Source organism: Aotus nancymaae, unplaced genomic scaffold, assembly GCF_030222135.1.
Source record: "Aotus nancymaae isolate 86718 unplaced genomic scaffold, 86718_ANA_hifiasm-v0.15.2.pri h1tg000081l, whole genome shotgun sequence".
NCBI classification, from domain to species: domain Eukaryota; kingdom Metazoa; phylum Chordata; class Mammalia; order Primates; family Aotidae; genus Aotus; species Aotus nancymaae.
In genome coordinates this window covers 4154647-4181598 of record NW_026988496.1, presented here as the reverse complement: position 1 = coordinate 4181598, position 26952 = coordinate 4154647, and the positions used below count along the sequence as shown (strand labels likewise).

General features: G+C 51.5%; 1 protein-coding gene across 4 annotated transcripts in view; it reads left to right on the top strand.

Moving 5' to 3' along the window:
• Positions 1-26952, top strand: part of STARD8 (StAR related lipid transfer domain containing 8) — a 60770-nt gene that overhangs the window by 16358 nt on the left and 17460 nt on the right. Inside the window, exon 1 of one of the 4 annotated variants that reach the window (XM_012460835.2) lies at positions 4986-5015. The exons of 2 other annotated variants lie outside the window; for them this stretch is intronic. The gene's annotated coding sequence lies outside the window, so the exon portion shown is untranslated. Of the gene's footprint in view, positions 1-4985; positions 5016-12522; positions 12673-26952 lie in introns of those variants that run through there. One more of the 4 variants, XM_012460831.2, reaches the window with a different exon arrangement.

Below are 26952 nucleotides of genomic sequence, written 5' to 3'. Positions count from 1 at the left end.
CAGCAAGGGAAGGACAGAGTGAGTTCACTGAAACATGTTTGAGACCAAAAGCAACAAACCCCAACTCCTTGGGGGGATATCCAAGCCCTTCACTCTTTTCCATATGAACCTCTGAATTGCAGAGGCCGGCATGCGGCCTTTGAGGGAGAAACAGAAAAGCCAGTGAGCTCAGTTCTCCAGAGCAGACCCCAAGAGCTGCTGGCTTTCGTGGCTAACTAGAAGCCTCATTGGCCCAGTGGCTTTGTGGTCAGGGTGCCAAGGTTGGTCCAGCTACACCAATGGTGGGACTGGGGAGATGTCTTCTCTCTCTTCCCCTCTCACCACCTGTGGTTTTAGTTCATGCTTGGTCATTGAGTCAGTAACATGGGGGAACGAAAACCTCAGATCTCTCAGCCACCATTTGGTTTGGTCAAGGTTGCTCCTGGGCTTTTCATTCACCCACCCACCTACTCACTCACTCTTCATTCAATTTTTTTTTTTTTTTGAAATGAAGTCTCGCTCCGTTGCCCAGGCTGGAGTGCAGTGGCACGATCTTGGCTCACTGCAACTTCCACCTCCTGGGTTCAAGCCATTCTTCTGCCTCAGCCTCCCGAGTAGCTGGAATTATAGGCACCAGCCAACATGCCTGGCTAATTTTTGTATTTTTAGTAGAGACAGGGTTTCACCATGTTGGCCAGGCTGGTCTCGAACTCCTGACCTCAAGAGATTCGCCAGCCTCGGCCTCCCAAAGTATTGGGATTACAAGCATGAGCCACTGCACCTGGCACATTCAATCTTTTAATGAATATTCTCTCCAGTAATAATGCTGTGCCAAATCCCTTCCTGAGCAATGGATATGCCATTAATAATAAAATACAGCCCCTGGCTGAGAGAATTCAAACTCTTATTGGGCAGGAAGACGTAGATAATTAAATTCAATACAGAATGATTGCTGATGTAACTGAGCTGTGGAGTCACCCAGAAAGGGAACAGCTTATGATATTCATAGGAAATACTGTACTAAAAGTGTAAGTTGGACTTTACCAAGTGCAGGAGATAGGGCAAATAATTTAACCTCTTCGTGCCTTCGTTTCCTCATCTGTAAAATGGGATAATAGTACCTACAGGATTTCCGTAAGGACTTTATGAGTTAAAATGGGCAAAGAGCTCAAAATAGCATCATGCACATTGAAAGCACCATATAAAGGTTTGTGAAATAAAGGAAATAGGGATGAGCATTCTTTTGTGAGAGAAGCACACATGTAACACACTGGGTGGGTTAAAGAGGTATAGTGTGTTCTGGGAATGCCACCTGCGTTAACTGGGCAGGCTTGTGTGGTGCTTTGAATGCCAATCTTAGAAGTGTCGACTTCTCCCTGTAGGTGATGAGCAGCCATTTCTAAAGCCAGATCTTTGCCACGGAGGGTGGCAGAGGACTCCTGTGTGAAATGCTAGTGCTGTATCTACCAGCTCAACAGGTGCTAGTTACAAGAGACTGCCACCAGCCAGGAAGCAGTCAGTTGTGAAATCTGAATGGTAGACCAGCCCTGTGCATGGTCCAGCCTCAGGCTTAGCTTCGATATGGGGAAGGTGTCGGTAAGGAGCCCCCTTGTCTCTGCCTTCAAGATGCTGCTCATCTAATTGGAATAAGGTCTGCTTCTGCCAAGAATCAAATCAATCATCCTGGTGGGAAGTGGTGGAGGTAGGCAGGCAAGAGAAACTCGCACGTAACCTGAGAGGGAATATAGTGGTTACTAGCTAAAGCTGACAGTCCAAACTGTGTGACCTTGCGCAAATTATTTAACCTCCCTATGCTGCAGTTTTCCCATTGAAAATGGTAGCAATAATAATTCAGCCTACCATAGAGTTATATATGGTGATTAAATAATATATAGAAAATGCTTAGAATGCTGACTCACATGTCAAACACTCTACAAACCTTAGCTATTCTCAGGGACTAAGGGCCTATGTTTACTGAACCAGGTGTCTGGTGTCCCTGGGGTGCAAGGCCATGGCCTGGAGGCATAGGAAGCTACTAGACTGGTATGGCCCCTCTTCCTGGAGTGCACATTTTCCTCAAAGGCTTAAAGAAGAAAAACATGAATTTTAATAAGAAAACAAGGATGCATACTAGAGTTAACTGAAAATTCAAGTGGGAGTTTAAGATAGGAGCTGGACTTCAAAGACATTCCTGCTTGGAGCCAAAGCCTCAGGTTTCATTATCAGCCCCCCAGGGTTTCCTCACATTCTTCCCTCTTAGCCCTTAGGGGTACTTGCATACAAAAGTTACAGTAACTCAAACACTTGTGAATTCAAGGAACTCTCAAGGGGATCAATCATTCTCTGGCGGTAAGGATGGGTAAGGATGATTATCACTGTTAGGTGGGTGAAGATGGAGACTCAAGGTCCCAATTCTGCCACTGCCACTTAAGAGCAATTTGGATTACCTTTGCTGCTCCTGAGATTCTCCATCTGTAAACTGGGGTGATGGTGATGTTGATGATATATATACTTCAGAGGATTGTGGTAAGAATTAAATAAGCACTTAGAACAATGTCTGGTATAGCTCAGGCTCAATCCACATCAGCTTTTATTAGATCCATTCTTGCGTCTCCTCTCCCAGCACCATTGTCTGCTATGTGTCATACTATGCCCATTATCTGGAGGAGAAACTTGACGCTGTGAAGGTGGGCATTCCTGCCTGGAGTGGGGAGGTGGTGGGAATAGACAACTTCGAATGTACTTCTCAGCTCCAGGGCTCTGTGATTCAAGTGAATCTTTGGAGCTCTTTCATATCAATATTCTGGCTGAGGCTGAAGCAGCAGAACTCAGGAAATAGGGGCGGGACTGGACAGGGAGGGAGATGCCTTAGCAGGGTAGGAAGTGATTGCTGCCGCCCTTCCTTCTAGGCTGTTGCCCTGCCCACTGTTGGAGCTGTGTCCTACACTCCCGCCCAACCAGAGAGCAAAAGGGAAACTCCTCTGCTTGGAGGAAGCTGACTGAAGTGTCCTTTTCCTCAGGGGTTGGGGCTGGAGGGGGGAGCTTGCCCCTGTGGCAGGGGCTGTGCGGGGACTGCTGGACTGCTGGAAACTCAGGAGTCAATGGGGTGGCAGCAGCAAGCTGGGCCCAGAGAGGGGCATCCCAGTGGCTGTTTGTCCTGCCTGGGCTAGTCCAGAATGGGGATTGCTGATAGGCCAGAAGGTGCTGGGAGAGAGAAACTGGCTTCCCATTGATTTATGATCATTTGAAGGAAAAAGAAAAATAATTCCGTGAAGTAGAAATGGCCTAGTAGGAGGAGGAGCAGAGTCAGATCTGTCTTGGTTGTGAAACAAACTCACTCTGTGACCTTGGACAAGTCCTCTTCCCCACATGAAGAATACATTCATTCAGTAAATATTTTGTGAACACCTACTGTGTGCCAGCATTGCCCTGGGGAAAAGGGATGCATGGCATGGAGATCAACATGTTAACCTCTGATTTCCTTCTGGCTCTGACACTGAGTGTATGAAAAGTGGGTGCAAATTTCATGCAAATAAGCACATATCAACTGGAAACTGCACTTCCTTTTTCTAGCTGATCCCTCAGAAATGGAGGAGCTTAGCTCTAGATTCCAGGAACAAGGTATGGAGACAGTAGAGACAGTAGAGGAGCGGGGCTGTGACCCGTATACCCCTTTATTGTTCACAAAGCACATTCATTATTCCCATCGTGTCTTAGGAATATTACCCTCATTTTACAGGTGAGGAAACAGACTCCGAGAGGAGAAATCGTCCAGGTTGTGCCACAGTTAATCCAGAGGCGGCCCTGTTAGAATCTTGATCCCTTTACTGGTCACTAACAGAAGTGGAATGGAAATGACCTGGTCTGAGAGCTGTTGGTAACTTTTGACTTTATCTCCATTGTAAACAAATTTAGCTAGGACCCCCCCACCATCCCCAAGTCAAGTAATGCAAATTTGCTTGCTGAGGTGGGAATTACTATTAGAGGAAAGGTTATGTGCCTTAGAGTCCTGGTCCAGGCTTTTTTTTGTGGCACATGTCAAGGGCTAAAGTCTTTGAGAATAAAAGCTAATCTTTCTTGATGGAGTCTATACTCCGTGCCAGGCACCATGCTCAGTCCTTCAGATCCTTACAAGAGTCCTGTAACATAGCGATAACTGCCCCAGCCTAGATGATGGCCAAGTCATTTGCATTCTTGGGCCTCAGCTTTCCATCTGTAACATAAGGGAGTCTATAAGGACTGTTTCCACTTCAGGATATTCTTGGTAGTAGAAAGATCTCAAAGTGTCGTTGGTGGAACCCAGCTGGTCGGTTGCTCAGGCCAGCCAGTCAGAAAACGGGGTTGCAGGGAGGAATGAAAAGTAGGTGACAGTGAAGGAGGCTGCGGAGTGAGTCAGTCTGCCAAGATGGCCAGAGTCATTGTTTCCTTTTTCCGTACTGCTGTTGCACAAGGTCTTCCTCCATGTCACATGGTTGGTGAGATTTGGGGCAGACAGGAGGTGGAGGGGCTGACCCGATAACTAGAAAGCCCCCCCCAATATCTTGCACTGGGCTATGAGAACAGAAAGGAGAGGAATCGGTGGAGAGACAACTCTCAAATGATGGGGACCAAGGAAAAGGCGAGAAGATGACTCCAACCTGGAAGAAGGACACCGATGGTGATGGGGAGGCAGAGTAGCTGAGCAGATGACTGGAGGCTAGAGAAGGGGGAGTTCCTGCTTGAGATGGGGGCGTGGAACTTTCTAGTCGCGACTGAGGGGGCGGGGCAACACAGGCGTCATCCGCTCAGCCCCTCCCTCCCCGCATTCCCCGCAGGTTCGCTCAGTCCCGGTGCAACTAACCAAGGCGCCCGAGGCGCCAGCGCTCTGGCTCGCCAGCTCGCTCTTGGGCTCCGGGGTCGCTTGGCACGGCGCGGCGCCCGCGGACACATGGCTCAGGCGCGGGGCTGGGGGCCGGCGTTGCGGCTCCCGAAGCCCCGGACGTGGACGCTGTGGGGTGTGAAGGGCACCCAATGGAACGCTCCGCGCTGGAATCCAGGTGAACAGACAGCCGGGCAGCCCCGGGCGGGGAGGTCAGGGCTGCGCTGCGCTTCACCGAGAGCTTCCCGCGCCTCCCTTTCCCGCGCCGGCTCTTCGAAGCTCCCTGCTCCCTCTGCCTCCTTGTTTGGTTCCAGTCCGGTTTTCATCATTGAATCTTATGTCCGTTTGTCTGAAACCTCACCACTGGCCGGCAGTGCCCCCTTTTGAGGCTTTCCATCCCGCACGCCTGCTTTCTTCTAACTTTTTTTTTTTTTTAAAGACGGGGTTTCACCATGTTGGTCAGGCTGGTCTTGAACTCCCGACCTCAGGTGATCCACCCGCCTTGGCCTCCAAAGTGCTTGGATTACAGGCGTCTTCTAATTCTTAGGCAGCTCTTGTCCTGCCCTGTGGGTGCCCCATCCTCTATCCCAGCAGTCTATCTGGCTTCGTCCCCACCCGCCTCTGTCTACATCCTCCCCTCAAAAAGAACACCACTTGGTTACTAACACATGGTAAGCGTTTAGTAAACCGTATGTCCCTTTACTCCCATTCCTCCAGCCACTTTCTTCGTCTCTGCCTCTGGTGTCTGTTCACCCGCCTGTCTTCCTGTCCCACTGTAAGTCTAAACCTCAGCCTATATTTTTTCCTTGTCATTCAATTGTTCGACTGTCCTTTCATCCCCCCTCCTTTTTTTTTTGCTCTCCAGATCCTTGAGTGTTACCACCTACACAGTAGCTCCCTACGTTCCCCTATTACTCAAAGGGCCCCTTACTTTCCCACTCTGTACCCCAGGTGCAGGACACAGCCCAGCAACCCTGGCAGCACCTTTATAGTCAACTCGCATTACCTGGGAGCACCATCCCAAGGAATGGGACTCGGAGAGATCTCCCAAAGTCTCTGGCACTTTGTCTTTTTAAAAATTGAGAAAAGGCCAGGCGTGGTGGCTCAACGCCTGAAATCCCAGCACTTTGGGAGGCCGAGGCGGGTGGGTCACCTGAGGTCAGGAATTTGAGACCAGCGTGGCCAACATGGAGAAACCCTGTCTCTACTAAAAGTACAAAATAATTAGCCGGGCGTTGTGGCGCTGTGGCGGTCACCTGTAATCCCAGCTACTCGGGAGGCTGAGGCAAGAGAATTGCTTAAACCTGGGAGTCGGAGGTTGCAGTGAGTCGAGACTGCGCCATTGCACTCCAGCCTGGGTGACTGAGCAGGATTCCATCTAAAACAAACAAACAAAAAAACCCATTGAAAAAAACGTTTTGGGGCACTTATATTTCCAGAAGTAGCCCACTACTTCTGAGTAATTCTCATACTCACTCTCTCTTGAGACTTGAACTTCTGAGCTCAAGCAATCCTCCCTCCTCAGCCTTCCAAGTAGCTGGGATTACTGAACCTGGCTCTAATTCGCTCTTGATTCCACTCAAAGGTCAGGGAAGATACAGCAAACTGGATTGGGTTTCTCACCATAGATTTAACATGGAATTGAACACTCTGAAACAAAGGATCCTGGGAGATTCTGAGAACACAGTCTCTGATTGTACTTATGGGGACACTGAGAGCCAGAGGGAACAAGACTCTCAGCCAGGTCACACAGCTCCTCCGTGGTAGAAACAACGTAAAAGCCAGAATGACAGCTGCCTGGCCCTAACCCAGGAGCCTTGGGTGTTGGGTCCCAGGACCATTTCCTTGGGAGTCTGTTGATATAGAGTCATCAGGTCCCATCCACCCTGGTGGAAGCCTGACTGCTCTGTCCTCCCTGTCCTCTGGGACCTGACCTGGCTGCCCACCTGCCTGGGATAGGAATTCTCTGTCGAGGGCTGCCATTGCCTCCCACACTGGCTTGGGAGCTCCAGGAAGGCATGGGAGCGCCACCCAGGCTGTGGGCCTGTCCACTCCACTCTCTGCCCCTGTCCCTTGCCCAGTGCCCAGCACAGACAAGGTCTGGAGACCGATGTTCCGGGACTGGCTGATGCATGTGTGTGGGGAAGTTCCAGTGCTGGCTGAGGGCGAATCAGAACTCTTACTTAGTAAATCTGTGTGTATGGAGTGGGATGGGGAGAGCTGTGCTTGGGGAGGAGCCTGCTGAGAGGGGAGACGGGCTCCCAGGCTAAGCTGAGCCCTTTGCTAAGTGGACCTCCACCAGCCAAATGCATCCCATGCCCTCTCCATGTCATCCGGGGGCCTCTGAGGGCTGCCCTTCAGCGTCAGGAGACAGTGGGGTGGTTGGCCGAGGGCAGGCTCAGCCACTCTGAATTGAGATTCACCTGCCCTAGAGACCCCTCTTCACAGGGCTTGGCCAGGCCAGGCTGGGGGCAGGGCGTATAAAAGCCACACATGTCTCCACAAGCAGCCCTCCAGCTTCCAGGGCACCGGGTCTGGTGGCAGCATGGGGTCAGGCCGTGGGGGCCTGACGGTGGAGGCTGTGCGTGGGAAGGAAGAGCCTCTCTTTCTGCTTCCTCCTGCTCCTCCTCCCCCTCCCAGGTGTTTTCTTGGGAGCTGAGCCATGGAGGGACACTTGAAGGGATCCCAGGCAAGGAGGCAGGATCCTGAGGGCTGTTCAAGGACTCTGGATGCCCACAGCCCCAGGGTGAGCTGGGAGCAACGCTGGGGGCAGAGACCAGGGCTCCAGGAGTGGGGTGGCTTAACTTCATCCCTCCCTTTCCCTGCCTTTCCCCCCGGCTCCTCACCCTTCCTTTTTCTCACTTTCCTCCCCTGGCCCCAGGTAGCCCCATCCTCAGAGGACCCTCATGCCACCCCCACCCCCGTGCTCTGCAGAAGCCCTGCGCACACTGGACTTGCAGATACTCACCCCCACGGGAACACACAGAGGAGCTCACAGAAGCAGGGCGTTCTGGAAGAAAGGGGCCCTAGAGCCAAGGCCCAGCCTGTTTTTCCAGATGAGGAAAGTGGGCCTAGCCAGGGATGAGCCAGCTTGAGGGCTGAGGGTCAAGACCAAGCCGGGCAGAGGGGAGCGCTCCTGGCCTTGCCTGCTGTCTGCGGGGTGTGGGGCTGTGTCAGAGGCAGGCTTGCCTTTGCTCATCTCCCCTCTGCATGCTGTGACCTTCCTCTGGAGGGCAGGAATGGGGTGGGGCGCCAGGGTGGATATCCTGCCCTAGGTGTCTGTGCCACCACGGTGACCAAGTGCTCTGTCCAGGGTGACCCCACCTATTTGTTAGGGCTGGGGTAGGCGGACCTCCCGGAGGGGCGGGGGGTGCGGTGCTTCATCTGCCTGCCACAGAAGACCCCGGCCCCTTGGAGATGGGCTAGTCAGATCAGTCCGGAGGCCCATTCTGGGTGTGAAATGAGCCCGGTGGCACTGTCATGGCCCAGGGGTCTGCTGAGTGGATGCTGAGTGGATGCCGGGGCCTGGCCTTCCATCAGGTTGGCGCATTGCCTGGTGTTGGTTGTGGGGAGATGACAGGCCTGCACGTGTCTGGGAAACAGCCAGACCCGGGTTCTCCAGCTCCACCTGCCCAGTCCAAGTGCCTGCAAGCAGTGGTGAGCCACTCTACACACTTGAAAGGATCCCTACACACTCTGTGTCTCAGCTTAGGGAGGGCGAGGACAGAGAGGTTAAGTGACCCCTGAATGTCCCCTGGCCTAGGCCTCACTCGGCCTGTGCTCTAGAGTCCCTCACTGCCAGCCCAGGGCCCTGAGTTCAGCACAGAGCTCCTCCTTCCAGGGTGCCCTGGGGTGGGGAGTGAGGCAGCCATGGTAGTCCCCTGGGTTGCAGGCTGATGGGGGTGCTCCTTCCAGGATGTAGCTTTCTATTCCCCGTCCACACTTGGCAATATGTAGACAGTGAGGCACCTGTGTGGCCCTCACCTTTTCAAGCCCCTCCCCAACACTACATGCCCCCTGCCCACATCTGCCCCTGCTTAGACTGTCTTCTTAGTGCAGGTCTCCCTCTTATGCCCATGGCTCCTCAGGACTTTTTTTTTTTTTTTTTTTTTTAATGAACCATGACTATTCTATATTGTGGGACCTGATCAATAGCCTCCTTTCATGAGTCTGGGCGGGGACCCCAGGCCACCAGGGAGCAGGCGTACAAGTGTCAGTGCCTGTGTGTGAGGCCACCCGTGCTCATGTGCTGGGTGGGACTGGTCTGGGTATAATTCATTTTCCCATCACTGCTCCTACCGCTTTTCTAAAACCTTCCTAGCTGAATTCCCTGAAGTGATTTGCTGCTGTTTCTTTAGCTCCTATGGAAAAAGTAGTAGAAGAGTCTATCTGGTTCCCTCTGGATATTAACCTACCCATTCCAGAGTGGGGGCATGGGTCTGCCTGCAATAGCTCAACAACTGCCACTCCCAGGTGGGGAGGGGGTGGGGACTATTTGGAGTCCTCAGACAGGCTCTCAATGGGACCCAAGGGTCTCAGAGTAAGCCTCAGGGGAATAATATATCCAACTGCTCTTTGCCACAGCCTAGAAGAAAAGGGCTGATAGGTCCCTCAAAAGGTTAGTTCTATAGCACCTTCAGTGCCATCCTGCCACCTGCCACAGGCCTTAACGGTACACTTTCACATTTATTGTCTCCACTCTACCCAGTGAGTATTGTGCTCTAGTCTTGTTTTATAGGTGAAAAAACATGGCTGGAGTGGCACAATGACTTGTCCTGGGTGGTGTAACAAGAAAGCGGTAGAAGTGGGGCCAGCATTTAGCTTTCCTACTTCCTCACCCAGGGCTCTTTCTACCTTTGCTCAGTGCCTCTGTCACCATATCTGATGCTTTATAAGTTCTTACTACGTGCCAGCCATCATTCTAAGTGTCTATTTAGCTTAGTGGACCTACGCTGCAGCGATGTAAGGTCAGTGTTGTGATGATCATTCACACTTTCCAGGTGAGGAAACCGAGGCAGAGTCACACAGCTAATAAGTAGCAGAGGCCATTTTTACCCAGGCCATCTGGCTCCAGAGTCCATTATACTCCCTTTTGTGGGACTCACCTCATCTGTGGTGGTGGTGGTAGAATAAGGAAAGCCTCATGCCTGAGGCATACACACACTCACATACGCAGGCTTCTTTGCCAACCCTCGGCCTGCTTCAAGCACTCTACATTCCCCTGCTTGATGACTGAGCTGGCATCCAGGGTAGCAGCAGTGGCAGCACTATAGGACACCCAGGCAAGAGTGAGGGCTTGTGGAAAAGGGGAAGTCAAGGACCTAAAGCCTCCAGTTATCTCCAGAGCCACTCAGGCTGCAACCTAGAAATGGGCCTGTGAAAAGGTATTCTTTTTCTCATCCATTCCAGGCACTACTAATCCATGCAAGACTCTGGGGCAGGGAGCAGAGACTGGCAGGGGTATTGAAGGGGATGAGCTATCTTTGCCCTACGGAACAGGCTGAGCTCTCCTGGCCAGAAGAAGAGAGGGAGATCCAAAAAGACAAAAAGAAATAGCCCTGATATTGCTTGGGCCGTTTCAAAATGTCACAGTGTGCGTGGCAAATATGATTGTAGCTTTCCCTGACAATTGTGTTCACTGTCATTTGACAAGCATTTTTATTGAACACCTACTCTATGCCAGGCACCGCAAAGTTCTCCTTCTAGGTATTTATAGCAGTGCCCCTTATTGGGGGTAGTTTTTGTACTATACCCTCCTCCTTTTTTGTTTCCTGGTTTGATGGCTTAAAAAAGAAAAACAGCTGGTGTCTCAAAACCTATCATACCTGATTCAGTTAAATGTGTTTACTAAAAGATAAGTTGACTTTGCTCATTAGTCATATGATTGTCATTTACTCTCGGTTGTGCTTTGAATACCTTTGAATATTTATTCATTCATTAGCAAAGAGTACTGAGGAAAGTTCTGTAAGCACTGTGCTTGGTGCCCTGGAGTGGATGGAGGCTTTGACAGGGTTTCTTGCCCTTAGGGAAATGATAAAATCATTGCAGGCCCCCCACTTTTATGTCCTTTTTAGCACTGTGCACAGGCAAGATGCCTTTGACCTCAACTCAGAGCCTTAAGGATACTTACAATTGTTAAAGCCCAGCCTCAGGATGGAGGTCATGTCCCTTCCCACCCACCAGAAGGATTTTGTTTCTGGGATTTACTTCTGGTGTGCAGGTCTCATCCACAGACCCACAGGGACTTGGCTCACCTTGAACAAATTGCCAGAGGGTACCAGCTGCAGTCCTCCCATCAAGAGGAAAAGAGGGATACACGTGGTACACACAGTGGCGGTAGTGTCACTTTATCGTTGCTCTTCTGACTCTCATCAGGGGAGCAGGGAAGGAAGGTGGGAGATTTTCAGTTTGTCCTGGTGAACTGAAGGCTAGACAGGAGAGGGTCACCTGGGGCTGGGTTAGGTCTGGCTCTGTCTTTGCCTGGGTGACCTTGATAAAGTTGCTGCCCTCAGAGACATATTTTTTCTCTCATCTGTATTGGATACTCTAACAAGCGAGTTAGATGGACACGGTTCCCGCCTTGTAGGAATGATACGGAGAAAATAACCATTGTACACGTATTGGCCCTGCCATGGATTTTCTGGGTAAATCACTTGAGGCCAGGAATGTGAGACCAGCCTGGGCAACATAGCAAGACTTCATCTCTAAAAAAAATGTAAACATTAGCTGAGCATGGTGGCACAGACCTGTTAGCTACTCAGGAAGCTGAGGCAGGAGATTTTCTTGAGCCCAGGAGTTCCAGACTGGGTAGCCTTAAGTGAATCACCTCTGCTCGGTCTCTGTCTTTCTGTCTTTGTAAATGTGAGGGATAGCAGTTGAACTGCATGAGATCCTGGATACTCTCAGTCCTGGCTAATAGGAGTCCTCAATTCAATAGTGAAATCAAGGTTGTGAACTTGTATTGGACCCTTGTGATGAAAGGCCAGAGAGAAATGAAAGCCGAACGTTCTTGTTTCTTACTGAATTTGAAGATTCATTCTGGTGGTGCCTGCTATCAGAACTCCTGGAAGCCCTCCCCTGCCACGATTAATGTTGGTGCCCTAAGTTTTCCATGTATTTCTCCACGAAGGTAGAGTTTGGACTGGGGGTAGAGGACAGAAGGCTGGGGTATTGGGGAAGTTGCAGAGCCGCTGGGGCCTCAGCAAGGTAGTGATGGCAGCTTCCTTCTCAAATACCTAATTACCAGGTTTTCCCCTACCAATTGGAGATTTCACAGAAGTTGTGTCTTCTGGACACCCCATAAATTAACCCGAGCAAGTCACCGAACCCTCCCGGGCACATGGAATATGTATTTAAATCCCCCAAACAGTGCCAGACTCATTCAGAAGTCAATAAATATTAGCCTGTGTGCCTGGCTAACTCGATCCTTGAGCTCAGTCGTTGGGCTTGCACCTCGTCCCTGGCAGCAGTGTGACCCCAGGGAAAGGTAGTGGCGCGGGCATTGGAGGACCGGCAGGCAGAGCCCCGCCCACCCAGGTTTGGGCGACTTTCTGGGGAGTCCAGTGGGCCACACTGCGCCCCCATTGGCCGAGGGGAAGTGGGCGGGGCGTCCCTACAGCACAACTCGCCGACGCTCCCTCCCCACCTGCGCGGAGTGGACTCGAGTTGACAACGGCTAAGCAGCGGCGGCAGCTGCTCCTCTGGCTGGCACCGTTACTCCTGCCCGACCCCAGGCCCCACGTGTGCCCCGGACGGAGCAGTCCCTCCTGGGCTCGCCTCCTGCCCGCTCGCTCTGTGTCAGCTCCCGAACCCAAAGGGGTGGACGCGGCCTCCAGGTAGGAGTTGGGGCGACAGCAGGGGGAGAGCCAGACGAACCGGGGCGCCTGGGTTCCGTCACCCCGCCTAGCCTCTCTGGCGCACTCCGGCTCGGCCCCTTTCCTAGCGGTTCCGCCGGACGGCATACGCAGGAGATTGGGAGGAAGCGAGCCGAGCCACCTCCGCCCCTGGGATTGGGGATCAGAGTCGCCGAAATTGGGAGACTCCCGAGCGCAACAGTCGCGTGTCTCCCAGAGAAGCCTCTCGAGTGGGGCGGTGGAAGGCAGATGTCCGCCTGTTACCGCCGGGCGCGCGGGTCTCACAGCCGTTGCTCTGGGGCTTTGGAGGGGGGTTGCAGCTGGACGGGGGCGGCAGGGCTTGAGGCTCTGTGGCCGGGTCGCACCGGTTCTCCTGCCCTCTCATTTCTCTGCTTTCGAGGGCATTTCCAGGAAGCCCCCGTCCAGCTGTATGGGCTTTCCCGTCGGCCACTGCCTCATTGCTTTCCCTTCTGAGAAACGCCCAGGACTTCTTGGTATTAAGGTAGCTGCGGGGAACAAGCGAAAACGTTTGGACAAGTTCTCATCTTTATAGGCCTCATTTTCCCATAAAGTCCAAAATGGATTTGGATTAGAGGAAAGGCCTTTTAGTGGAAGTTTCTGGGATTTCCAAATTAGGTAGTGTGGGGTTCTCTCCATGTTCCTCCTGACACTTGTGAAAGTTGCGCGCTGAATTACGACTCAGGAAACGGGGGTTCAGCCAGTCCATGTGACCTTAGGCGAGTCATACTACTGTGTGGGCCATAGTGTTTTCAGCTGCACCTCAGGTGGCAGCTTGATTTCAGTATCTAAAGGGCCCGGTCTTTTTCACCCTGACATTTGGTCACTTTGTACCTGGGGTCAGGCTCCTAACTGGCAGATAAAGGGTTGTCTCTGAGACACTGGAGAAGACAGGAGCTATGCACATGGAGAGCTTTGTGGTGATTATGCAGCTAAGCCAGCTGGAAAACTAGAGTGTGCAGGCAGGGGTGGGCGACAGCAACCAGACCAAGGTAGGGAGACGTGGGAGTTTTCTTCCAGAGCCTGGGGCTCCAGATGTTGGGGGCCTCAGAGACTGGGCTGGCTTGGAGCCTATGCTTACCCCCAAGTCCCAGGGCCCTGGCTTCTCTCCCAATCAGAGCACAAGCGGAGAGGAGGGGTTAATGAATCACACCCAGGGCTATTTGCAAACCCTGACTCCTCCTGTGTGACCTGCTCCCACCCCCAACACAACCTGTATTCTTGCCCTCTGAGTTTTCCTCTCATTTTCATCTTTCTGGAATGAAAGGGGGACAAATCTTGTCTGCAGATGGGATGGGAAGGTGGGCAGCCCAAAGGCATGGAGAAGAAGGCTGCAGGTGGTTTCTGGGTGGCTTTTGCAGTGGCAACAGTGTGATGGAAGGGTGGTGTTTCACTGTAAGGGGTAGGGGTCGGTAGTGAAACTCCCTCTAAAGGTACAGCTGCCATCTAGCCGGAGATTCTGGGCTGGTGCTCATTTTAGGGATGTGGCCTTTTGTTAATGTGCTGGACTTTGGATTTTGGATTTCTGTTCCCTAGACCCTAGGAAACACCACACTGGACACTGCCTCTCGTGTTCTTTGAGAAGTATGCCAAACCTCTCTGTGCATCTCCAGCTCCCCTCCCCGACCTGGAGAGGTATCTGGAGGCGTTTAGAGCAAGAAGAAGGGCTGAACTGAAGGTGTGCAAATGCGAAGGGGCTCTGTGCCCTGTGTGCTTGCTTGAGACAGGTTTTACAGTGAGTCATATGGGGAGGATGGAAGAGCCTTCCTTATTCAAACACAATACATCCAGAGTTCCAGCAGAGGAGCAAAGAAAGTGGCACCAAGAAGGCTTGAATGTTGTCCCTATTTGTCCTCTTGACATTTTAAAATTCCATTATTGGGACTACAGATTGCAGAGGGAGCGGATGACCCTTGTGTCCAGGTTTAGAGGATAGCAACAGGGACACAAAGGCAAGAAGATCCCAAAGGGAGGAGGGATGGAGTCTCCAATTGGGAAGCTGTTGCAGCTGCAGGGGCTTTGCTGCTAGGAGACTCCTGGAGCTCCATATTTGAGCTATGGAAAGTTCAGGGTCAACAGATGGCAGGTTTATCACAGGCAGGCTGTGCCCTCACCTCTTTTCTGGCTGGAAGAAGGAGTTGCATCTGCCTTGAAAAGAAGAGAGGGACCTTTTCCCTTAGGCTCCCAGTTTAGGCAGGATCAGGTGTCGTGGCCCCCTGGGCCTTAGGAAAGCTGTTCAGCAGATAAAATAGGGACAGAAAATTTCAAAGATGCAAGAGCTTTAGGGTGGGAAGTGTGAGCCCCTGGAGATCTAGGTGAGTTTTACATTCTTCCCCACCCCACAACCTCAGACAGGGTAGCTGAGCACTGGGCTGGGCACACAGTTGCTGGTGTCAAGTGTTTATTAAGGAGTCTTGGTTTGTGTGTGTGCATGTGTGCGTGGGCATGCCTTGGGGGAGGGTCCTGGTAGATAGGAATCAGTGGGCTGGAGGCCACAGCCTGGGCCCTTGTCACAAGTCTGAAGTGCTGTGTTTGTGGGTCGAGTTTCCTTTTGCCCAGCCCTCCACGTTGGTAACTTTCATGCTAAACAGTTGCTGTTCCTGTTTACCTCGACCACACATGGGAATTTTAGAACTGAATGTTAAGTTCCCTAGGAGTCTGGGGTGGCATGGAGCAAAGAACAGGGGATTGGGAGTTGGACACGGGGAGCTTTAACTCCAGACTCTGCAGCCCCCCTCAGATTCTCAAACTCTGGCTTTCTTCTCATTTTTTCCACTTCACTGGATTAAATGAGGGGATCCATGGCTAAGTACTTTGTAAACTATCACGTGCTGTACAAATTATTAGTCATTAAGTTCAGGCTTGGCGCTAGGTCTTATGGAGGACACAGAGTTCAAACCCCCAGCTCCGGGGAATCTACCATCTAGTTTGGGAGTTAGTGGAATAAATAATACATGCCACTAATTATTTATATATTAAATAATAATACCTTGGTGAGGGCTTTTAAAAAATTACTATGAATAATTTCAAACATACATAAAAATAGAGATAATTAGTGTACTAAGACCCCATGTACCCATCACCCAGTTTCAACACCATTAGCCCATGGCCAATCCTGTCCTGTGCACACTCCTATCTGCATCATGCCCTTGTTATTTTGAAACAAATCCCAGATACCTACCTTATCAGTTCATCTGTACATATTTCAATACGTATTTCTAAAAGATAAGGATTCATAAAAAACAACCATTATCACACCTAAAATAGTTTCTTAGTATTATCAAATAACCGGTCAGTGTTCATATTTCCAATTGTTGAGAAGGACATTTTTGCCCTGGGGGTCCATTCTGCCTTGGGAGTCCATTCCAAGGAGTGATTGCTTTTGACTGAGGGGAAGGTGATGGACAGAGATAGTGACATTTGAGCTGAACCTTGGAAGAGAGGCCCAGGAAAGGTCCCGACCCAGATGTTAGCCACCTCTAGGGCTCCAGATCCGGAGGCTGACCCATGGAGGCTTCTTGCGGGACTTCCTGCCTTTGTTTCTCTAGCAGTAAATGACAGTTCTCACTCTCACACTTGCCTCCCCAGTTCCAGGGCACCCAGGAGTTTGGGGTCCACAGGTCTGGGAGAATTCTGGGAGGCTGCTGTCCACCCAGGCCCCTCCTCTGCGCCTGGCCCCTGAGGCCAGTTCAGAGCAAAACAGGATGCATTCAGGATGGACGTCTTTCCCAGCTTGTCATCTAATCACCAAGGCCCAGCTTGGAGCTTCCTCTCTCATTCATGATAAAAACCCTCACTGTCTCTCTTTTCCCTTCCGCCCCAGTAAGGGTGTGCTGACTTCCTCTATATCCGGGCCAGCCCTCTACCCCCATGCGGGGCTGTGGGAGAGATTCCCTCAGTGCAAGACTCTGTCCCCACCCACCTCACCGCAGCCTGTTGGAGAGGGAGAGAAAGACCCCAGGAATGTTCTCCCTGACTGCAGGCTCCTGCTCTTGGGCTGTCCTTGGGAAAAGAGCAGCCTCCTTCCAACAAGCCTGGGGTCCTGCCACTGCTTGGTTAATCATTGAGCCACATAATAACCACCTTGGAAAGTCATCTCTAGGGGATGGTCATTAACTAACTCCCTGTCCACCCCAGGCCTTAAAGAGACCCTATCCTGAACCCTCACCTTCCCCCAAGGGGACATTAACATTCAGTCATGGGAACTTTTGAGGCCAGTTAAAAGTCTGTCCCTCTGTCCTTTACTTGGGCAAACAGAAGCAGTTATTCACACAATTTGAAGGATATAGGTTCAGCTTGGATGGTATTGAGAAGGGGAGGGGAGTGAGTGGGTGCGGATTTAGATGGGCAGTGGGGTCCAGCATCAGAGTTAAAAAGGGGTAGAGGTGTTTCTAGGAGCAGTTGATCCCCTCATCTCAACATGAAAGTCTAAAAGAGCGGGAAATGCCCACCCAAAGGGTCTGCCGATGCTGGGGATGGGATGAGGCCATATGAATGTGTGTCTGTTTTCAGTACAGCAGTGGGTCCCTTTTCACCAGGCTTCGGTGGGAATGGGGACAGCCAACCACACGGTTGCTGCTGAGAGGCTGAGGGCCTCTGTAAGTGGAGGAGGATGCCTTCCTCTGGGAACCTGTATCTACTCAAGCAGTGGCGCTTGGGAAGGGTTGGGCCAGGACCCAGACCCAGACCCAGACCCAATTTAGAAAGCTCCAGACCACATGCAATTTTCTGTAGCTTCAGTGGGAAGAAAAGGAACACCCTACAGGCCTACTACGGAGTTAGGAAACTTGGCTTCTGGTTCTGTTCCCTTTATAGCTTTGTCTCGGTGAGTGATTTTTGCTTTCTCTGAGACTCAATTTCCACGACTATAAAGTGGGTAGAGCAGGTGGCAGGCAGACTCAGTGGTGTCTCAGCCTTCCTTTCAGCTATGCAAGTATGCCTTCCCACTCAAGACCCTTTTCTTACCTACTGGGCAATGGTGATCTGGCTTCAAGTTCAGCCAGGCCCAGTGGCTGAATGCTCTCAGCTGGCTGGGTCAGTTTGAGCTGGCCAGGCCCTGAGTTGTCACAGCTTGGGTTCTTCTTGGGCATGGGCTTTTCTGCAGTTTGCTCTCTGGCCCCTCCCCAAGCCTGTGTCTGTCCCAAGTGGCCAGCCACTCTCTGACCCATTCAGCCACAAGTTAATGATTGACTTGCTCTCCCTGGGTCGCACCAGCCCATGGTGCTGCTGGGATCCCATGTCCCTGTGGGAAGGAGCTGAGGGCCTAGCCAGCTCCAGTCACCTTTATGCTCTCTCCCACAACCCCTCTAGAGGTAGGTATGCAGGCAGAGCTCAGGGGAGAAGGACCTTTAGAGGGCACTAGGTCCAACTTTCCTTCTGAAGCTTGGGGCTTCCTGACAGGTACTTGTGCAGTTCTTGCTCACTCATCTTCAATACCTGGGAGTGTGATATATCTCAAGCAAGTTGCTTTTGTCTTTGGAATGTCTGAAAGATTTTTCTCATGTTGAACTTAACTGTGCCTCCCTGAGGCTTCTAACCCTGGGTCCCGGCTGTGTCCCCTGAGACCTCCTGGACCCTGTCTGCTCTCTCTGACCTTCAGGGGTCTGAGGATGAAACTCAAGTGCACCTGTGTCTTCTCCAGGCCAAACAGCCTTAAAGCGTCTGTGCTCCTCCTCAAACCTGGGGCAGCTCCGTTCCCGGCCTCATCGCTGTCCTCTGTCTTCCCTACATGCTACTCTTTATGGTCCCTTTAACATGGTCCCCTGGGGGCAGGAAATGGGGCACTGGAAACCCCTCAGTCCCCTTAGTTTATTTATAGTCTGAACTTGTCCAGACGACTTCTCCGTAATCCTTTTTGGTTACCCCGACAGGTAGACTCCTAACTCCAGAATCTTGGGTGCAAATACCTTATACAGTGCTCTCTGATTTGTTTCTTGTTCAAGTCCAGCCAGTTCTCATGACTGGAGAGCCCTTGGAAGTTAGGGCCTTCTTACTGGTGCTCCCTTAGTGGAGGACAAGCCTGGTGTGAGTAGGTGTTCCCCTTGATGAGTTGAATACAATGTAATACGTGGGGGGCTTCCAGCATATCCTGCTTTCCTGCCACTGGGTTTTATCTTTGGAGCTGGTGGGGGGTATGGGGAAGGGAATATTTTAGGGAGTACTGAAGCCGGAAATGAGTATGAGCCATACCCACAGTGGGGCCTAGAAGAGTGAATCAGACAGGGAGAAATACCAACTTAGCCATTCCTTCCCCTAGCCGTTGATGATGATGAATGTGAGTCCTCCCACTTCTTCAGTTTTCAAGGCACTTTCACTTCCATGATCCCATTCTGTTCTCAAAGCAGCCCTGTAAAGTAGATGGTATGATTTCCCAGAGTGATCCATGATGGTCTCCGGCTGAGGCCCAGGGAAGGGAGGAACAGTCTCCAGTGAGGGAGGATCTGGAGCCCAGGTCTCCTGACCCTCAGCCCTCCTTGTTTTCCCCAAGCCACACCCAGTAGCCCCAGCAGCCGGGGCTGACTTGGCAGCTTCCTCGCCACAGAGGAACCCCTGCTCCGGCTGCAACTCTGTTCCTGTGAGAGAGTGAGCTCCAAGGGAGGTGGCCTAGGATTTCCTGTCCTTTATCTGGGCTGGCCAAAGGCTGGCCTGTCTGAGGTGTGAGATAGGCACCTGCAGCCAGCCTTTCTACTCCAGGCTAAGGTCAAGTCAGGCTGTGGCAGAGGCAGGGAGCTTATGGGAAGAGCTTGTCCCCAAACATCTGTGCTGAGCAGCGCCCACCGCAGCAGGGTCTTGTAAATGGGGAAAACAAAGAGGGGAATGTGGAAAAGGGGTCAGAGTGGAGCAGAAGTAAAACACATCCTGAGCTGCACACATGCTCTCGTGTACACAGTGCTGGGAGACTTCGGGCAAATTACTTAACTTCTCTGAGCTTTCATTTTGTCAGCTCTAAAATAGAGATATGTACCCACCTCACAGGGTTGTTGAATATTAAATCCAACAATATACATAAAATTATTGCCATTATTGTTGTTTGGTAGCACCTTCTGCTGCCCTGTCATTTTGCTGTTTTTCACTGACCAGGGGGTGTGCAGTGCGCAAACCTGCCACCTCCTAGGCATTCCAGACTCCTAGGTCTGGACTTCGCAGTAATTTCAGAGTTCACCTCATCCAGAAAAGTGCCCACCTACAAGGCTCCCTTCCTCTGGCCTTCTTTAGTGGCATTTATGACACTGCAACAGGCTATAGTAGTGATAGTGACACCAATAATAAGAGTGAACTCTTCTAAATTCTTGACACATTTTAACTTCTTTAGCATCCATAGCAATTCTGTAAGGTAGGTACTGCTATCCTGGTCTCTATTTTACATGTAAAGAAACTTAGGTAAGTAGACATTAAATAAACTTGCCCAAGGTCACATATCCAGGGAATGATGGAGCTGGGATCAGGACCTAGGAGGTCTGAGTCCACCTCCTGATGTCTTTAAGACTCAGCCATGCCTCTCTCTCCAGTTGCCTGGCCAGGAGGCAAGAGCTGAGGTTCGGGTCTCCTTCCCCTCCTGAGTGCTTATCACAGTCACCAGTGATCAGTCACTCCTGGGCCTGCAGTCCGAGATCCTTGCCTGTCTACTCTGTGCACTTCCCCTCACCCTCCATCACTAAGATGGACAGATGGATAGGAGGGAAGACATGGAGGAGTGGGTAAAGTAAAACACTAAAACAGAGCTGCGTTGGGGTGGGAGGGTGTGCAGGAGGGAGTTGGGTGGCGGGAGTGGCTGTGTGGTTCTGACATCAGCACTAGGCCTGCCTGATTAGCACCTTCCAGTATGAGGGGTGGAGAGCAGGGTGCTGGGTGGCATCAGGGAAGAAGAGACATTTGAATACTCTGTCTTGACAACTAGGTTGCATTATTTAGAAGGCGTGGGTGGTTAGGGGCAGGCAGGAGGCTGGCTGGATTAGCTCTTGTGATCACTAGCTGCTGTGTCCCATGCTAGAATTGGGTGGGAGGAGGTTGTCCGGAAGCTCTAGCCCTCCCTGAAGTGCTTCCATCTCAAGGTCCCGGGGGCTGCAAGCTTCCTTCCCTCAGGCTTTACTAGCTGCCAGCTCCATTGCTTCAGGGTTCATTCCCCTTTATCATGCCTTCAAAGCAAGCTCCAGGGAGTGCTATGAAGGCCAGTCCACGTTAGGCTCTGTCTCCCTGAGAAGGATGGGCCTGGAAGCAGCTCTGGCCAAGTGCTGCAGTAGAGTTCAGCTTTTGTTCTGTTTTCAGACCTTGGTGCCCAGTGTAGGGCTTGGCACCAAGTAGATACTTGGGTATTATTAGTTGAATAAATGCACAGATCATGGGGAGTGGATTCTAAGGGGAGAGCCGAGGGAGGCTGAAACGGGAACAGATCAGCACAAGGGCTATGGGTGTAGGTAGGTTTCTGGCCCAATCTGTAGTCCAATAGAAGCTACTTGACCTACTGTACCTCAGTTTCCCCATTTGTACCATAGGCATTACCTGCTTTGGATGAGTTCTTGCAATGACTAAATGACATACAGGATGATCAAGTGCTTTCCTGGCTGATGGGAAGTTAACTTCAGGCTAACCACTCATCCTACAAAAACCCTGGTAGATGCTTTTTGTGGCTGCTGTGTGCCAGGCCCCAGCCTAGGCAGTTTCTTTTCTTTAATGAGGAAGATTCTAACTTGGTAGCTCTGACTCCAGTGCCAGGATTTGCATCTTGGCTCACTACTTCTTAGCTGCTGACCTTGGGCAAGTTGCTCTGTATATCTGGGCCTCAGTTTCCTCCTCTGTAAAATAGAGAGATTATTGGAGCACTTACCTCACAGGTTTGTTGCGAAGACATAAAAAGAACTTAAAGAAGTGCCTGGGACGTAATAATGGCACAATATAAAGTCCGTGGCCCTGGGCACGTAGTAAGTACTCTATAACTATTAGTGTCTGTTATAGTTTATTATTAATTACATTCAGTATCATAAATATTGCTGTCATTAATGAGTAAGAAGTATAGAGCCAGTACCGGATGTGATGGTAGCTCACACCTATTATCCCAGCAGTTTGGAAGGCTGAGGCAGGAGGATTGCCTGAGCCCAGGAGTTTGAGACCAGCCTGACAATATAGGGAGACACCCATCTCTACAAAAAATAAAAAATACAAAAATTAGCTGGGTGTGTGGTGCATGCCTGTACTCCCAGCTACTCTGGAGGCTGAGGTGGGAGGATTGCTTGAGCTGGGAGGTAGAGGCTGCAGTGAGCTGTGGTCGTGCTACTACACTTCAGCCCAGGTAGAGTGAGACCTCATTTCAAAAAAAAAAAAAAAAAAAAGAAGTACAGAGCCGTGACTAATAGGCTATGTCTTCAGGTGGCTAGCCTGTTACTCTTCCCACTGTACCCTGTAACCTCTATGCCCATAGGCCTTACAGAGCTTTAAGACCACGATTTGGGGTTTTTCTTCTCTTGGCCCTACCGTGGCCTGACCATGCAGGTTGTCACTCTTGTCCCCAGAGCCGTAGGCTCCCATCCTCTGCTATGCGCTCAGCATCACAGCCCTCCCTCTGGCTCTCCTCAGGGCTAAGGGAGGGGTTGTGTCTGCTCCCTTCCCAGGGAGGTCACTTCTCTCAGGCCCATTTCCTTTCTGTCAGAGACAATTTTCTCTGGATCTCAGGGTGGGGCCAGGCTCCTTCAAGGCATTTCCTGCCCAGGAGTTTATATTTGGCCTGAGCAAAAGGAAAGGGAAGTAGGCAAGGGGGTGGGATGCAGACGTGGTGGCACGGGGTCAAAACAGACAAGCGCCAAGACTTTCCAGGCCAAGAGAGGGAGGCAGGAGGCAGACAGGCCCCTTCTCTCAGGTGAACTTGGATGCCGTCCCCTGAGCTTAGCAGAGTGGTGAAGTGCTCCTTAGGGTCATAATGCCAGCACCACCAAGCAGAGTTCATTTTCTGTTCTCACATCTCTGGGCCTTGGTTCCTGTCTGTGTGGTTTCTGTCCTAGGGCAAGGCTTTGAGGTGAAGACATGTGCTCAATTCCCATCTCTAGTGCTGTGGTGATACCAGACAAGGGAGCAGAGTCAGAGGCCTGTATACTGTGTAGTGGGAAGTAGCTTCCTGTCTGTGTGTTGCCAGAACATTCAGTAGCCCTTAATACACTGCAGTGGCAACACAAAGACCAATAATACCCAGTGCAGAGAAGCCCCCAGTTGAATGGGGGATAGACTCATGTGCTGCCGAGATGATAATGGAAATGTGTTAGGGGGCCGCTTAATTGAACCAAGACATTGGATGTTAGGGAGTTGGTGAGAGGTCAGGGGAGGCTTCGTGGCGGGGGTGGGGGGTGTTTGACCTCCATCTTGATGAATAAATAGCAGTTTGAAGCTTCAAATCAGGCTGCGTCTAGATTGTACGGAGCCTTGAGTGCCAGATAGCAGTCAAGTCTATCTGCCCCAGGCTGTGGGAGCTCTTTAGGTTATAGAGAAGGGGAATGGCCAGGTTAGAGCTGGGCTCTTGGAAAAAGCAGCTGGTAGGATGGCCCCTTGAAAGGAGAGGCTGGAGGCTAGGAACTTGGAGGACTGAAGCAATCCAGGCAGGAGAAGCTAGAGCACAGTTGGGCAGGAAAAACCCCAATCATTTGATGGAAAAGTTGGTACAATTTGGTTACTAAATGCATGTGGCGAGAAGAGGGCAAGGATGACTTGAGGTTTAAGCCTAGGCAGTGGGCGCATTTGGAGGCGGGAACATCAGGAGAGCTGGTTTGTGGGGAAAGATGGGTTTGGTCTTCGTTCCCACTGAGGATCCTCGCTTGGGTCCTCAGAAGAGAATGTGAAGGAAGACAGCTCCCCACAGGGAGACAGCCACTACCCATCACACACATGTCTCTGCTGCAGCTCTAGATTTTGGGGAACGGCCATTAGGAGCTGGGGAAACTGATGTTCAGACAGAGGTAATGGCTTGCCTGAGGTTGTGCAAGTTGCTAGTGAAGCTAAGGCCAGAGGTAGTTCACTTGACCTTCAGTCCAATACTTTCCACTCAAACCACAGTGGAGAGCAGTCACTGCTGGTCTAATCTGCCCCAGACCAGTTTGGCTGGCATCATTTGTCTCTAGGCCAGGGACTGGAGATGGTGGAGTAGCACACGGCTCATTGAAACACCTGTCTCTTTCCTGGGCATCATGACCTTGTCAGAGCACCTGGGACTGGGTTGGGGGCAAGAAAACTAATGGAGCAGCTGCAGCAGAGCAGGTGGCAGCTTTGACCTTCCCTGTCATTGGGAAACCTGGGGCCAGGCAGGAATGTCAGCTGTCCGCTTTGGTCCTGCCTATCAAGCTCAAGCCCGGGAGCCCACAGGCTGGGCCGCCTCTGTACCCAAATTCTCCAGCAGCCTCAGTGGGCCTGAGGTCTGGTTTCACCTCGGGGTCCTCGTGACTATCTCTCATTTACAGCTGCACACAGGAACTCAGGCCACTGCTTCACGGAGGGGAGTGGGAAACCACAGTTGGGGATTTCTTGTGTAACTTCCATTTTTAAATAAAATGCCAAACCAGAACTGCCACCTCTTCCTGGCCGCTCCTGCAAGGTGTCCACAGTGTGCAAAGGTTAGGGACCGCCACTGAATGTGGCACCCATTCTTCCTTCAGCCCCCAGGACATCCTGAGGGGAGGGTGAGCTGCCCAGAGAAGCCTGAGGCTCCAGTAAGGCAGAGGCCAACTCTCAGAGTCTCATACTTCAGATCTGGAGTCAACCTTTCTTTGTCTGGGGCTGTCTGGTGTGGTGTACGATGTTTAGCAGCATTCCTGGCCTCTACTGAGTAGATGCTAGTAGCATTCCCCACTCGACCCCCACCAGTTGAGATGACCGAAAGTGTCTCCAGACATTGCCAACTGTCCCCTGGGGGAAAAATTGTCCCTGATTGAAAATCCCTGCGGTAGAGGCTAGAAGTTTTTTCTGGGGTGTGCAGTGTTGACAGGGATGTTATATAGAAAATAGAACCACACACCTGAATCTGCCACTGGCCAGCCAAAAGATTCGGTGGCTTGCTTTTCCTGCCACCCTGTCCTAGGGGCCCCTCCTGGGCTGTTTGCTTTGCTGGTGCCTCATTTGTGACAGGGAGGCTCCAGAAGTGTTGCTCGCATGGGCCCGGAACTTGGCATCCAGCTGTATCCCCCGCCGAGACTGAGGCTGGCATCTGAACAGGTGCAGCAGGGCCCTGAGCTCTGCCCGGTGACCTAACAAGCCAGAGGCCAGCCAGGGTCCAGCACTGCCAAGCTAGGCTGGTGAAATACAGTGGCCCTTCCTGTGGTGCCCCTCCTGTGAGGTTTGGAATGTGGGATGAGAGCTATTTTGGTCCTGTCTCCTTTCCTCCCTGTGCCTTCCTCTGTAAGAATCAAGTTAGAGTTGTGATCCCAGTGAAGAGCAGCAGGAGCAGAGAGAGGCGCCAGTGTACTGGACCGCCCTGCAGATAGGGCATTGCAGACCCCCTTGCATGTCTGCTCCAAGGTCAGGAGGCAAAGTCTTGGCGGCCCTGGAATCCCTGACAGCTTAGTACAGGTCCTTATGAAGGTCCCTCTCCCATTGTCTCCCAGGGAGAGAGGTAACATAGCCAGCCAGCCACCCATTGCAGCACTTCTGCTAGGGACACTGCCAACCTAGAGGGTAGCTTTGTGCAAATTCAAATGAAACAGCGCCCCTGAGGGATGCAGCCCTGTGCCAGGGCTCAAGGCTTGGTGGGCAAGCTTCTTTTGGCCGGGATCCCTTAGTGTTTCCTTAAGGGAGGGTGAAAGGAGCTACTCAGAGCAGTCGGGGCCACATGCTGAGGGTGGTAGCTTCTGAGATACAAGCCTTCTGCGAAAAGACCAGCACCTTCTCCTTGAGAGGGGGTCCCTCTCTAGATTTGGAGAGTGGGCGAAGGAAATGGTCCTTGTAGCAACCAAAAGGAATGATCTGACAAGCGGTTTGCTGGGGCCCAGCATTTCTGAGCAGCAGTAGCAGGGCCTGCAGTGGTAGGTGACCCCCTGCCTGTCTCCCAGCCCTGCCCTGAGGGACCAGCCTCACAGAGCCTGCCTTGGGAACCGTGTTTGTCACATAGACAGTGGCATCCCAGGTCTTTCTCCACTGCTTAGGACACTGGCTTTTCCCGCAGTACTCACTCAAGGTAGGAGAGACCAACATGGAGAGCAGACCCTGTTTTGGAGGCCCCCATCCTCTGGCGAGGGCCACGGAGGAGACGCTTTTCCAAATAGGAAGCTAAGTCAGGTAAAGGAGGCCACCACATGTTTAAAGTCACCTTAGGGAGCAGGTCAGCTAATTGAATGACCTTCACAGACAGCCACCACCTGCCTTCCCCCAGCTATCATAGGCATTCACATTGATGCTGGTCACTCTCTCCTGCCCCAGCACTCAGGCCTAGAGAGAACGTGGGCCTGTGAGTAGAACAGGCCTGTGACTGGCCTCTGTGTAGAATTTTCCAGGGACCTATACCTGTGGCTTTTTAGCAGGCCTTTTCTGTTTAGGGCAGTGGTCTTTATCTCCAGCTGTACTTTAGAAGCACCAGGAGAGCTCTCAAAAACAAGCAAACAAAAACGAACCCTATCCCCAGAGAGTCTAATTTAACTAGTCATGGGTGGGGCCCTTAGGAAAAGCTCCCCAAGAGATTCTCATGTGCAGCCGGATTTGAGAGGTGAAGGAGGAATGGCATGGGACACCCAAGAGCTCCAGCAGTAATAAAGGATGCTTTCATCTAGGTCCCTGTGACATCCACCCATTGCTTGTCTTGAGTCCTATGTCTTCCCGCCTGGTCCCCATGCCTGAACCCAGGGCCGGGGCAGCTATCTTATAACCCACTGAGTGACCAGAAGGTACAAGGACTCGAGTTGCCTAGTAGTGGTGTGAAGAGGGGGTACCCAGCCCTCGAGTGGGGTTAGTGACACTGGCTGGCTGAGGCCTTACTTCCTGTAGTCTAGATGCTTGCTGCCTTCTCTCTTCCTCCTGGCTCTTTTCTCTCATCTCTTTGCAACTGGTACACAATCTGAACTGTGTCTTAAAGACTAGATGGGTACAAAGCTCAGTTCATCTTAACAAAAATAGCCTTTGTTAATGATAACTTTTATATAGACACTTTCAAAACCAGCAAAAGCCTGATCAGATCTATAAGGTAACTACAGCGGTAGACGGTAAAGTCATTAGTCCCCACTGTATACATTTGGAAACCGAAGCTTAGGGAATGACACGAGTTGCCTCAGATGACTTAGTGGC